This window comes from Hyaena hyaena, unplaced genomic scaffold (assembly GCF_003009895.1).
Source record: "Hyaena hyaena isolate Hyena2069 unplaced genomic scaffold, ASM300989v1 scaffold_87, whole genome shotgun sequence".
Taxonomy (NCBI): Eukaryota; Metazoa; Chordata; class Mammalia; order Carnivora; family Hyaenidae; genus Hyaena; species Hyaena hyaena.
In genome coordinates this window covers 1,602,753-1,614,982 of record NW_024080718.1, presented here as the reverse complement: position 1 = coordinate 1,614,982, position 12,230 = coordinate 1,602,753, and positions in this window count along the sequence as shown.

Genomic DNA, 12,230 nt, shown 5'->3' with positions numbered 1-12,230 from the left:
ACACAAACACCACCATGCTTATTGACGCAGCCCCAGTTGCCACTGCTTTCTTGCCATTCCGGACCCGCCCAACTTTGGGATACAAGGGATTAAGACACTGGTCTTTATGATGCAGCCCACATTACCGTGACTGAGGCTTCTGCAGGTAACAGGGTCTCCCACCTGTCTGATCTTACAAAAACCAAGGAGAGGGACCGGCTTTCAGTCAGTTGTGAGCTCACAACATCCTTGCTGGGTGCTCACAGTGGCTTTCTCTGCACCCTGCCATGTTCTCCTCTGCTAACAGAGAATGTACTTTGAGGGTCAAGGCCAAACTCCTTAGTAATTACAAGATCCTTTGCAGATAGACCCCTGCTTCACGATTCCAGCCCATCCCCCAGCGGCCCTCCCCACCGACAAGCCTTGTTCTTGAGACTCTGCACATGGTACATCTTACACCGCTTCCTGGCAAACTGTATTCAACAGCCACATTCCCTGGTGTGCTTTCCTGGACTCCCGTGGGTAGAATTAGATACTTGCTTTGCTCCCGTAACACTTCTTATTCATCTGTATGTCTGTCTTCCCAACCAGACCCCTTCCTGACACTATTTTAAAATCCTACCATTCCTACTAAGAACATAACAGATGTTTGCCAGGGGTTAATAACTTGTTGCTTTTGTTTTGCCTTGTTTTGAAACAGTTTGTCATTCAGAATTCAGATCCTCATGTATTGGCAGGATTATTATATGTCTAACCAGTCTCTCGGCTTCCAGTCTGTTCTTGCCACCCAGCTGTGTTACTTCCATGTATAGAAACTATCAGTGGCCTCGCGTTGTCCGTAGATTACAGCCTGACTTCCACAGTTTGGTGTTCAGAGCTCCTCATGTCTTGCTTCACCCTTTTTTCTATCCTCCCCTCACGCCACTTGCCACTGAGCACTCTGGGCTCATGCCATGTAGTGCTCTGGAACTTTTAACCCTACTGACCATATCCCCTTGTCCCCTTCACGGCCTTCAGAGCAGAGATGAAATGTCACCTCCTGAGGTCTTCTCTGATCTTCCTCAGCAGCACCAGCTGTTTCCTGTTCTGGGCTTTCATGACACGTTCTGCACTCCTCAATTAGATGTGGTTTTGTCCTGGTCTCCGTGAACAGCGCCCACTGGAGTTGTATGGTGCCCAGCCTATGGGATCATTTGCACAAGCTCCTGGGAACAGGGGACTTCCTGGCACCTCCAAATGCATCACACAGGAGACATCTCTGCTTTCTGTAAGAGAGAGCTTCTCTGCAAACGATATGCAGCCTGTACAGAACGGCGCTCTCTCACTTTCAAGGGAGATTATATTTTAGTAACCAGAAGCTAGAAATTAACTTAGCCAAGTTAAACTTACCTTCTTCTGATAACTATTGCATTTAGAAGTCTTCAGCTTACCCCCAACTCCAAATGACATTGTTCTCTTGCACTCCCTACTTTTTGGGGTGACAGGGAGAATTTTTCTTTTACAAAAGAGTATGTACATTGATGGTTCATTCACAAACTAGTGAATTCTGTCAGCTCTGGTAAATCTATTGCTACTTTAAGTTCATTCATTCATTCAACCCAAATTCATCTGGGCAGGCACTGTGCTGGGGGCAGGAGCCAGAGGCAGACATCTCCTTGCCCTGAAGACGCTCACTGACCGTGGCTTTCCTTTGGCTGCCATAGTCCTTCCATCCCTTCAAGGCAGCTGGCTCACCAGTTTCCAGACCCGGGAGGGAAAACCTTTCACACCAGCAGAGAGAGACTCCTCATCAGGAGAAACTCTGGAGCATGGCATCTTTACCCAAGATGGAGCTAATGGCCTGTCTGCAAAAGCAGTACTGAGTTGAGGTCAAAAGCCCAGCATTTTCTTTAAAACAATTTTTTTAATGTGTACTCATTTTTGAGAGAGAGACAGAGCGTGAGTGGGACAGGGGCAGAGAGAGAGAGGGAGACCCCAAACGCAAAGCAGGCTCCAGACTCCTTGCTGACAGCACAGACCCCAACCCGGGGCTCGAACCCGCGAACCATGAGATCATGACCTGAGCTGCAGTCAGACGCCCAGCCGACTGAGCCACCCAGGCACCTCAGAAGCCCAAAATTTTCTGATGGAAAAGAGAATGTATGAGTCAGAGGACCAGAGATGTTAGGGGCAGTCAGGCCATAATTGCACAGTTTCTGGTTTCAGGGAGTCATCCTGGACCAAGTGGCCAACACAGTGCTGACTCCTCTCAGAGAAACACACGGAGTTACCCCCATGCAAGGTGCTCCCCGAGTATCCCAGCCACTATTGCTGCTGAACAAATCACCCTGAAACTTAGTGGCTTAGAAGTTGTTTTATTATAATCTCCCAAGGCTCTGGCTCAACTAAATGGTTCTCACGTACACTCTCCTGTGTGGTGGCAGTGTGATAGCTGCCGGGCTAGGACTGTCTCGAGGCTTGCTCAGGTGAGTCTGGGATGGCCGGTCCCTGTGGGTGGCGGCTTGGGTGGGATGTGGCTGCCAGCTGAGCACCCACGCGTGGCTTTCCTGTGTGAACAGGGCTTGTGCACAGAAAGGAGGCTGGGTTCCAAACGGAAGTCCCCCTGGGACCCAGATGGAGGCTGTCTGAACTTTTATGACTTAGCCTCAGAAGTCATGTAGATGTTTGTACCACACACTGTGGGTTGACCAGATTCAAGAGGAGGGCACATAGCCCGGCTTGATGGGAGCATTCGAAGAATTTGTAGACATGTTTAGCCTGCCACAGCTAAGCAGAAGAACTCGTTAAGCTGTCACAGGATGACTATGACCAGACGAGGAATTTTTGTATCGTTGGTAAAATGAAACCAAACGGATGCTTGGAACAGGGGCTTCAGACTGTAATGGGTGATACCTGTTGGCCTAAGTCCTAACAGGTTGGGACAATGGCATGAGCACTGGACTGGGGATAGGAATATCTTTGTTCTAACCCTGCTATATGCATTTCCTGTTAGCTGAACTTGGGCAAGTAACTTAGCCACTACAAACCTCAATTTCTTCATCTCTGTGAAAAAGATAATACTACTATATCTTTCACGGTTGATGGATATTTACAGGAGAGCAATGGGATAAAGAATGCAAAGGGTTAGGGGTGTCTGGGTGGTTCAGTCGGTTGAGCATCCCACTTCGGCTCAGGTCATGATTTCACAGTTTGTGAGCTGGAGCCCCACTTTGGGCTCTGTGCTGACAGCATGGAGCCTGGAGCCTGCTTCAGATTCTGTGTCTCCCTCTCTCTCTGCCCCTCCCCTGCTTGCACTCTGTCTCTCTCTGTCTCTCAAAAATGAATAAACATTAAAAATTTAAGAAAGAAATGAATACAAATGGACGTGCAAAACTAGAATCATAAATTAACATATTATAAATACAGTAGGAACTTTATTTTTTCCCTTTCAAAGCCTTGGTTTTATCTACAGTAGTGAGGTGCTGGAATATATTAGTTTCTCAAACTTGGTGACCTAAGGACACATTTTAATGGGAAAAAAAAGTTCTCACAGACACCTGAAAATGTATCTGTGGGTCCTCAAGCCTCCATGAACCCCAGTTTGACAAATATTGACGTAAGGGACTAACTCTATGAAATCTCCTCTGATTATAAATCATTAGTGTGAACAAGAGGACTTTATTCTCTTTTTAACCAGTAAAATATATTTCAGATTATAATCAAAATGAAAACTACAAAAGTAAAAGACAATTACTGTGAGAGCTCTCTCGAGCCTGGGTCAGGTGGCCCCTAAGATGCTGTGCATTTCTTGGGGCGCCTGGGTGGCTTAGTCGGTTAAGCGTCCGACTTTTGCTTAGGTCATGATCTCGCGGTTTGTGGGTTCGAGCCCCGCGTCGGGCTCTGTGCTGACTGCCGGCTCAGAGCCTGGAGCCTATTTCAGAGTCTGTGTCTCCCTCTCTCTCTGACCCTCCCCTGCTCATGCTGTCTCTCTCGCTCTCCTAGAAATAAATTAAAAAAAAAAAAAAAAGATGCTGTGCATTTCTCCGCGTAAGTCTGCAGTTTGTGGGGTGACACGCAGAGCCGGTTCCTGTGCTGAGTTGTGTGCTCCCAAAGAAAAGGGGTGCATCTGCCAGCTTTTTGAATCTTTCAGGCCATTTTGCATAAATGATGGACTCAGTAATTTTTGATCGAGTGGCAGTAAAAATGGACAGTGGTGGTGAACACTATAAACAGGCCAATAAACTCACATTTGAATCCCATCTTTCTGCCACACTAGTGCTTTATTATTGACCTTCTTACTACACCCCAGTGGAGGATGCCAGCAGCCTTGTCTGTTTTAGGATCTAATTAGCTCAACACCTGATAGGTTCTTGATTCTCATTAAACTGACAGTGATAGAAAGTGGCTTAAAGAAAACTGATTGGAAGGAGGGTTGAAAACATAAGATCCGGGTCTTGGCATTCAGGTACCACATTATCTGGCTCTCTCTTTCTCTTAAGCCTCCTCTGAGCCACTTGCCTTCACCTTTGCTGTTCCCTGTTTGGAACATTATTCCCTCCACTCTCCGCCTAGATCTCTCATTTCTCTCCTGTGGGTCTCTGTTTGATGTCTCTTCCTTGACACCTGTCTGAGCCCTTCCATCTAAGTCAAGTCCACTCTCAAACTGCCTCCTGGAACCTATATCTTTCCTTTACAGCAACGATTTACGTTAGTTTTAAGTTTGTTCAGTTTCTGTATTTTCCGCTTGACCGTAATCTTCATGAGGGCAAGAACAACAGTTGGTACATGATTGTCTCCCTAATACCAAGTATAATACCTGGTGGGCAACTTTATAAATAAGTGAACATTTAGTGAATACAAAAATGGAACAAGCAAACGGATCTTTTTACGTATTTTGTGGTTGTTCAGCACTGTATTAGCCACAAGCCGTTGGTAAGTTTCTCAGCCTATTGAAAGGACGAAAAAAAAAATCTTGCCCTAAAACTAAGATTTCTCTTTTAAAACCAGCAGCCCAGCCCCTGCTGCCTGTCAAACATGGCTACATAAGCCAGATTGACTAAAACCAGATCTACGCCAGGACCCTGTTTCACACCGTTTCCAATAGGATATGAATCAGACAAGATACCATCAACCAAGCATTCAGTCAGGAAACAGGACCCTGGTAAACCTTTCGGGGTGACCCGTCTTGCATTGCCAGGATCCAGCCCTACTGACAGCATCTATTATAATGCTGAGGAACGGAACACACTTAAACCCCACAAAATGTGCTTTGGAGCCAGGCGGCGGGCAGCCACGGGAAGTGTGCTAAGTGTGGAAATTCCCTTCAAGCTTTTCAAGCAGCTCAAAGCCATGAGCTAAGGAGGGACTTCAAAACTCCAAAGAGAAATTCCATTTTTCCTTTTCCTCGGCTCTGGACTTTCTATTCCAAACACAGCCCAGCCACTTCATGAATGTGGGATTGTTAGGGTTGGTGCAGAGACGAGCCATTATTTTTCTTAGGTTAAAACACACACGCACATACACACAATTTGGCATCCATGTTCTCTTTCATTGGCCCCAAAGAAATCAATATACCAGTCTGGGGTTACCAGCTGCGGTTCATATATATCCTGAGGCATAATTGCTTCATTTTATAGCTGCCGGCATTCTTCTCCAGAGCCCCAAGGCTTCTTTCTGGTCCATGCTCAAAGATGGGCTTAACTGCACAGTCAATGCTTTCTTTCCCAAGGCTTTTCTTCTGCATCGTGATGAGGACTTACCAGAGGACCCAACCTCCCATCTCCACTCACCTTGCCGGGTGTGTCCTGAAGCCATTTCTTTTCTTTTCTGAAGCCATTTCTAAGTAAGCAGAATGTTATCTGTTTGTTTTGCAAATTTAAGGAAATTGAATTTTAATTTGTTATTGGCTCCACCACTAAGCCCTGTATTCAGGGGAAGTTAACTTTCCCTCAAAACTTTAATTTCTTAATCTGTAAAATGGAAACAATAATTGTGTCTGCTCATAGGGTTGTCATAGGCTTAGAAAAAGATATTGCAAGTACAGCACTTATCACACTTGTCTATAAGTAGACGGCCTACTTATAGTGGGATAGATTAAAGATGGCCACAATTATTTTGCTATCCCTTCCAGTGAGAGGTGCCACCTAATTCCCCTCTCTTGGGATATGGACACTAGTGACTTGCTTGATGAGTAGACTTTAGTAGAACTGATTTTCTGAGACTTCCAAGTTTAGGTCAGAAGACAACTGGGTCCTGTCTAGTCTCTTAGAAGGCTGATTCTGGGAGATACAGCTGGTGTGTAAGAAGTCCAACTACTCTGAGACCATCATGCTGTGAGGAGGCTCAAGCTAGTCACATGAAGCATCTATGTGAAAAAAAAAAAAGATGCCAAGCCGGCTCTAGCCCTTCTAGCTGTCCCAAGCACCAGTCATGTGAGTGAACATTCTTCACTCAGGCCCAAAAGGATATAACTCAGAGAAGAACCACAGAACCCGGACAACTTCCAAAACCAAGTCCCTAGCAGATGGCCCTCAGCAAGCCAACTCTTCTCCAGCCATTTGAGCCACCCAGCAGAAGCCACGTCACAACAGCTGTGGAGCTTCCTTGCAGGGCCCTGCCCAAATTCCTAACTTGCAAAATTGTGTTATTTCACACCACTAAGTTTTGGAGTGGTTTCTCATGCAACAGCAGAAAATCAGAACACGTAGTGAAACTCTAAAAAATGATGATTATCACCTAATAAATCATTATCAGCAGCATTTGGGGAAGAATGTCACAACTGCTCCTTAAACTCTGAGTTTTGCAATCTGCAGGACACATTCTTCGTGGGGGCAGGTGGTCCTAGAAAGATCACAAAGCGACAAAAGAGAGGGTGAATATGGGGAGGTAAAGACAGAAGCGAGGGTATAGCCTTCCACCTCCTGGTGCCCTACACAGTACTTGGCGCCTCACAGGCACTCAACAAATGCTTCCTTCGTGTATGAATGACATCATACATCTTTTTAGAATATCAATTTTACTTTAATCAAGATTATCTTTCCTATCTTACAGATTTTATAATGGAATAGAATACAGCAGTCTTTAAAATTTTAAAGATGAAACATGAGACTAACCCCCAAAAATTATAGCTCAGGTTGGCCCTTCAGGTTCTGAGGCTGCTCCTCTGATTTTTAATTCCCTATTCTCTGTCATGAGGGGTGGCTCACTGATTTGTTCATTGAACAAATACATGAGTGCCAGGCACTGTTCTAGGTACTGGAAATACAGTAGTGAACGACAACAAAAAATTACCTGTCTCTTGGAGCTAACATTCTAGTTGGGGGAGACAGTGAACAAAAAGGTTAGGTGTGTGTTTTTGAGTGCTCTAAAGAAAAACAGAGCAAAGCGAGGGGATAAGAAGTGCTAAGAAAGGGTTAAAAGGATGGAGAACAATGAATGCCTGGGTGGCTCAGTCAGTTAAGCACCCAACTCTTGATTTTGGCTCAGGTCATGATTCGTGCGATGGAGCCCCACGCTGGGCTTGGTGATGGGCATGGAGCCTGTATGGGATTCTCTCTCTCTCCCTCCCTCCACTCACACTCACTCTCTCTCAAAAAAGAAATTAAAAAAAAAAGTTGGAGAGCAAAAACCTCACAGAGAAGACGACATTGGAACAGAAACTAGAGATAGCGTAGGAGTAAATCACATGCATACTTGAGGGGAGATGATGCCGGGCAGAGGGAACAGCATGTGTACTAGTTTATTCAAGGGGTGGTCAGGGGAGCAATGTGTCCAGAGTGAGAAGGATTTCAATGTGAATGCTAAGAGATGAGGTCAGAGAATTGGCTGGGGTCCAGGGGCAGACACTGAGGCACCTCATGGACCACTGCAAAGACTAGGCTTCTTATTCTGAGGGAACCACTAGAGGGTTGTGAGCAGGGAGATGTGATTTGTGATTTGATATTTCATTTTAAAGAAATTCCTTTGGGGCGCCTGGGTGGCTCAGTTGGTTGAGCGTTCAACTCTTGATTCTGGCTCAGGTCATGATCCCAGGGTGATAGGACTAAGCCCCAAAGGCTCTGCAGTGAGCGTGGAGTCTGCTCTCCTCTGCCCCTCTACCCCTGCTCATGCTATCTCTCTAAAATAAAATAAAACAAAGGAACTCTTCTGACTGCTGGGTGTAGAATAAACTCATGGAAAGTGGGCAAGAACAGAAGCAAAGAGACCAGCTGAGATGGTGACTTGGTACAAAAATTGAGGAATGGAGTTCTAAACAATAAGAACCCCAACTCTGACTCAGATGTGGTGAAACCAAAGGGGATTTTCTCGTGGCCTTTCCACGTGGCTTATACTTTTCATGGCCTAGTGTCTGGGTTTCTAGGAGAAGCATCTCCAAAGCCAGTAATTCAAGACACAGGAAGTAGAAGCCTCCATTCCTCTCAAATCTGTGCTGGGCACAGAATTGGTACAATGTCACTTTTGCTATATTCTGTTGGTCAACACAATTATAAGTCAGCCCATATTTTAGCAGATGGAAGGCAAAGAGTAATGGCAGCCTTCTTTAAAGGCAATCTACTATATGGAGTATCTCTAGAAAGTATCTTCTAGATTCAATGGGAGCACAGGGCCTCCCAATGAATGAACTGGAATTGATTGCGAGACAATTGAACAGTTGTGGAGGGTAATAAAAGTAGATAAATAAATAGTCTTAAACCTATTTGTAAAAACAACTACAACAAAAAAGCCACAACCAATTCACCTCCACACCCCCTCTGTCCACTCTAATGTTGTTTCCCACTCTCTACCCATATACCTAGAGGCAAAATGAGGTGGTTCAGAATTCTAGCAAACCAGCTGGTAGGACTGAGCTGTGGAGTAATGGGCTTATGTCATTGTCTTATCATTAAACTACTCCCCCAGGTTGGTATGGCCTGGAAAATTACCTGTTACACATAAGTAAAAACTCAGACTCAAAGGACTAAGATTTACCCATCACCAAGGCAATTCAAAAGAATATGCTGTAGGCTCAAAGACAATTTCCAGAGAGACATGCATTCCCAGAATACTTTCAGTAATGGCAAAATCACTGGAATAAGCGGTTGACCTCCTCCCTGGGGGACCATGCTCATTAAGACGTATGCATTCAGGACTGTTAAAATTCCAACTCATTACCTAATAGTTGCACCTTATGCACTTGGATACCTCTGAAAATGCTTCCAGCCCTTCCACGTCAGTCGTAACAACCAACTGACAGTCTCCTATACCTTCGAGAGGCTTCAAGACAATGTTGCTGTAGCAAAGTTTAAAAGGAAAAGGAAAAAAACTCAACAAGGAAGTACTATTGATAATCGTCTCTATCCATTTTCCTTGAATTAATCTAAGATGCACGAGGAATGAATTTTTCCCAGCTTTGGGGTCAGTGCTCAAATCTTCATTCATTCTTTTCTCTCATTAATTTCCACACCCCACTGGGGAAAAAGATAATCCAACCTCAAGAACAATTCCATAGGCCAAGCCAACAGAATTTTGGAGGCAACGTCACCTACCATTCACTGATTACTAAAACTTGTCCTTCAGGATCTACCTCAAGCATCCCTTCCTGTGGAAGTTTCCTCTAATCCTTTCCCTGGGATAGTCATGTCATTCTGGCCATGTTCCCTTCACTCTTATGTTACAGTATTTGAATCTTTCTTCCCCCTCTACTTAATTCTTTGTTTTTCCCCCTCCTCTCTTACTAAATTTGGAGCAGCTTGATATCTGGGACCACATCGCATCCATCCCTAGGTACGCAGTATCCAGCACAGTGCCTGACCCGGTGGGGAGAACTCAGTCAATGTTTGCTGAATGAATAAATGTGGTGGGTAGTTCTATGATCAATTTGCCAATCAGGTACACTGAGAAACCAACAAGGTCAGTTTAATTAAAACCACAATAAAAGAGGCCTGACCTTAAGGAGGTTGCCCTCAAGAACAAAAAACAAAATAAAATTTGTGTGTGAATAATGATCAATTTAGGCAGGTTGGAATAAGGTGTACAGAAAGCATACTGACTTAACGAAATTTGGGTTCTAGGCCAATAGAATTCCAGAGGATAAGGAGCAACGGGACCTTTTATTTGTCCATTTGACTTTTATTGGCTGCCTTCTATAAACCATATGCATCCATCTGCCCTTCACTTAAGAACTTTAATTTGTTCCTGAATACCCTGCCATGAAATGAAAAACTGTTGAATGCAAAAATATTCCCATTAATATTAAATTAGAGGGAGAAAGTATGATGTGCTCCACTTCTGAGATACCTAACAATTTGCACAGATATAAAAATAGACAATTGAACAATAAAAAGAGGTACTGATAAATAATAGGCGGTGGTGAGAGGAACTCATTCTTTGAATGCTACCTTCTGCATCATTCTAGTTGCTATTTTTTAATTCGGGGGGGGGGTTGCTTATAATTTCCTTACACTCAAACTGCACTTATAAATAAAGCTTTACACGAGAAACCATTTGAGGGGCACAATTTTAAAATGTCTAAATACAAGAGCACCTCAAAGCGCATGGAAATAAGGCACGCTCACAATAGCCTAAAGATTTGTAGGTGGCACCCCATGTCCCTTGGGATCTCTTAATTGCAAATAAAATGCCTGCGTTTATCCAAACATAGCATACAATTCAAAACTGTTCACATAATATTCCCCAACTAGGAACTGCTGGGTTGAATAAGTTGTTGTGTTTTTTCTCTGCCTGAAATTGGAATGTGGAAAATCACTTCTTATGGCATATTTTATTTTATTTTTGGGCAAGGAAAAAAGGCATTATGTTGACAACAACAATAAGCCAGCAGTTGCAATGTATTATTTAGTGCTTCATAACAAATTATCTCAAAACCACATATAAGCATTTTAAAATTGGGGCATTTGGATGGCTCAGTTGGCTAAGCATCTCCCTTCGGCTCAGGTCATGATCTCACAGCTTGTGGGTTCAAATCTCATGTCCGGCCCTGTGCTGACAGCTCAGAGCCTGGAGCCTACTTCAGATTCTGTGTCTCCCTCTCTCTCTCTCTGTCCCTCCCCTGCTCACGCTCAGTCTCTCTCTATCTCCCAAAACTAAATAAACATTAAAAATTTTTTAAAAACATTTTAAAATTAGTATTTGTTATATCACACAGTTTCTGTGGGTCAGGAATTCCAGAGCATTTTAGTTGGATACTTCTAGCTTGGGATCTCTTAAGAGGCTACTGTCAAGATGTTGCTTGGGGCTCCAGTCATCTGAAGGCTTGACTGGGGCTGGAGGATCCACATCCAAGATGTACTCACTTGGCTGCCAGCTCAGTGCCAGCTATCAGCAGGGGGGTTTCAGTTTCTTGCCACATGGTCTTCTTCATAGGGCTGCTGAGTGTCCTTACAATATGGCAGCAGGCTTTCCCCAGAATGAGCCATCCATGAAAACAAGGCAAAAGTCATATCTTTTATGATCTAGTCTCAGAAGTTTATGCTTCATCATTCTTGAAATATCCTATTTTTTTTAAATTTACTTATTTCCAGAGAGAGAGATACAGAAAGAGCATGAGCAGGGGAGGGGCAGAGATAGAGGAGAGAGAAAACTCCAACCAGGCTCTGTGTGCTATCATCACAGAGCCCAACACAGGGCTTGAACTTATAAACTATGAAATCATGACCTGAGCCAAAACCAAGAAGTAGAAGCTTAACCAGTTGAGTCACCCAGATGCCCCTGAAATATCCTACTGGTTACATAGGTCATTACTATTTGTTGCAGGAATGGACCATGCATGAGTGTAAAACTAAGAGAATCATCGTGGGCTATTTTGGAGGTCAAAACAACAGGTAGGATGATTTTTCAAAGGCCATTAGGTGGAAAGTTTGTTAGCTAAACAGGTAGGATTCCTCCTTTTATGAAGCTCAGACTCAAGAGGAAAGGAAACAAAAAGCATAGGAACAAATAAGTTGGGAATTTCATTCAGCATTCAACGGTGTGAAGAATACAAAGCAAAGTGAGATGAAGTGAGGTGAGAAAGGGTCCTGTTTTCTAGTAGACAGTCAGGGAAGGCCTCTCTGAGAAATTGATGTATGACTTGAGAGATGGATGACGAGAGGGAGCTGGATCTGAGAAAGAGTGTCCCAGAAAAGAAGAAGAAGGGAAAAGACCCTGAGGCAGAAGTATGTATGATATACTCAAGGAATTGATCAAAAGAGCAAGGAAAGCAAAGAGGAAGGTAGTAGAATGTGAAGTCAGAGATCCAATGAAGGACTAGAACATAGAACTTTGGAGGACAGAGT